This window comes from Raphanus sativus, chromosome 8 (assembly GCF_000801105.2).
Source record: "Raphanus sativus cultivar WK10039 chromosome 8, ASM80110v3, whole genome shotgun sequence".
Lineage (NCBI taxonomy): Eukaryota > Viridiplantae > Streptophyta > Magnoliopsida > Brassicales > Brassicaceae > Raphanus > Raphanus sativus.
In genome coordinates, this window is record NC_079518.1 from 8275804 (window position 1) to 8278360 (window position 2557).

Here is a 2557-nt window from a genome sequence, read left to right on the forward strand (position 1 = left end):
CTTCTTTCATTGTTACAAGTTATTTATGTATACAACTTGGATCAGGTCTCATATTATGTATGTTTCTTTCAATAGAAACTTATTCAATTCCTAAAAACTTGATATGCCGATTATGGCCTTGATTGTTGTTTGATTCAGATAAACCTACTACCAGGTCTGCCTACTACATCCCCTATATATTAATGGAGAAGCATTTTTAAGGCTTTCCTTAAACGATTTTGGTGAGAATGCATGAGAAGGCTCGGATCCACGTGTCACTCTGTGAGGGAGTTTAAAAAAAACGGATCATTTAATTCTTTGCTTTGTTTCCTTATTTGGTTCCATAAGAAAAAACGTAACCAATTTTTTTTTCATTCATGCGAAACACTTTGAATCATTACCTCTCGACGATTCAAGGATCCGAGTCATTGTTCTCTTCCTGAGGATCTGTGTAGTTTCGAGAGTCTAAAGAAGCTGGAGGTGAACAAGTCAAACAAGTCGATCAAGAACTTTGAGAATAGGCACTTGTTTAGGAAGGGAGAAATTAGTGACTGGAAAAACTATCCGACGCCTGTACAAGTGGAGAGATTGTCAGCCTTGGTGGATGAAAAGTTGGGGGGGGGGGGGTCTGGTCTCAGGTTCAGATACTGCTGAACAAGGTCACGTGTTCATATTTATTTCAAATAAATATCAGTGTAATTTGCAATAATGTTTTCACTTGTTTGTATGTGTTATATAGTTCATGCAGTGTGTGTGTGTGTGTTACCGAATGTATTGATAAATATAAATGAATATATGTGTATGTATTCTACATATAAGGTTATGTACTATTTGGTCATGTGGGTGGGAATAATAAGCTAAAAACACCAAATATATAAATGTTAGATGTACATTAACTTCACCTCATGTTTGGTGGATGCATGTTTCTCATGTTGGATTCCAATTTGTTGAATGTGAGGTTGGCTAGGCTCTGTCTATTGAGTTCGTTTCCAGTTCAGTCTTCTGATCTCTGTACCTACTGAAACATAAAGGATGATGATGAGTCTTTACTCATGTAGTCAAGTCTGTTTTTAAGCAGATAAATGAAGAAAAGTCTCTCTAACCTGGTTCTGTCCTCAAGGAACTCTGGTTCAGACTTGTGTTGTGAGCTCTTAGCAAGGCGGTAAAAGGTATCTCGGAAGCATTTGCGAGTATCATCAGCCAACTATTATATCAAAAAGTTTGTTATTACAAGACTGATCAACTATCAGAAAAATCCCAAACCAAGATTGTAGCCTTGTAGGCAAGATCACGATCAGATCATCACACTCACTTTTTATGTAGCTCTCTGTAGATTATGCAACACTACTTCTGTAGATGGTTCCGAGATCTCCACTGATAATATACCTAAATAACCTTCCTTGGAACATCAATAGTCATAAGATGCGTCTGGACCAAGTAAACGACACCACTAGACTAACATCACCATAAGTTGACCAAAAAAAAAAAGACTAACATCACTTTATTGCTACATAGATAATAAAAAATGGAGATGTTTTTACCATAAGAGGCACGTCATGACAAGTTTCCCAGTTGTGATTGAACATTGAGACTTCTTTGCGATCGAGATATGCAGCGGAGCAAGAAACAGGGCTGAAATTAATACAATTCCCTGGAACATTCTCCAAAATGGAATTTCTTCAGTAAGAACCGGAAAGAAGAGACAAAAGATGAATACCAACTATATTGTCCATTGAGCTTTTTATTTATATATTAATGTGTCGATAAGAGTGCGAGCGATTATACAAGAACATATCATCCATCTGTTGAGTCTCATCCAAATCATGAAGCCAGGAAACATATAGAAACAACCAGCAGTCTTAAGCCTGTTTCATTCTTCTTCTTCTTCTACTACTTCTTCACTTGTTCCCATCTCCATCTCCATCTCCGTGTGACTGTATAATCCACCGCTGAAGCCATTGTTAATCACATCGAAGTCAAAGTCTTTCTGGGAGTTCATGCTCCATGCACCCCACATATCAGGAGATGGAAGTTAGGTACACAGATGTAGAAAATAATTCTGCATAGCCAAAATTGGATTGAACGAACCAGTAACATTATAGTCAAGTTTGATAGACTGTCATGTATTTTTTTGTATGTTATAGTTTGGTTATTTGTGCACACTGATGTTTCATGTATGTAAGTTATATGTTGTATGAATTCTTTGAAGCAAAAAAAAAAGAATTATGTGTGTCTTCTTCGCGGAAGTTTAATAACTGAAACAACAGCTTCAACTAATAAAAGGGTTCTCTTCTCTTTTTTGTCAAGTAAGGTTATAGAAAGAAGCTAAATAGACGTACAGTGCAAGAAAACACATTTGTTTAACTACTTCATTGGCTTAGATAACATTGCATGATAATAATATCGATCAGATTCTGTAAAACACATATGTTTTGTTTAATACATACGAGGACGTTGTGCATGTTAAGTTTTTTGCATTGAATTGAATTAGTTAAAAAATTATTAAATTTTTTCTTGCTTACCTAGTCTCAAATCAGTAAAAAAATGTTAAATATCTAAACTTCAAACTTATAAGATA

The 2557-nt window shown here is 35.5% G+C and overlaps 1 pseudogene; it reads right to left on the reverse strand.

Moving 5' to 3' along the window:
* Positions 1 to 605: 605 nt before the first annotated feature.
* LOC130498578 (protein LNK4-like) lies at positions 606 to 2002 on the reverse strand (annotated as a pseudogene).
* Between the last annotated feature and the right edge of the window lie 555 nt (positions 2003 to 2557).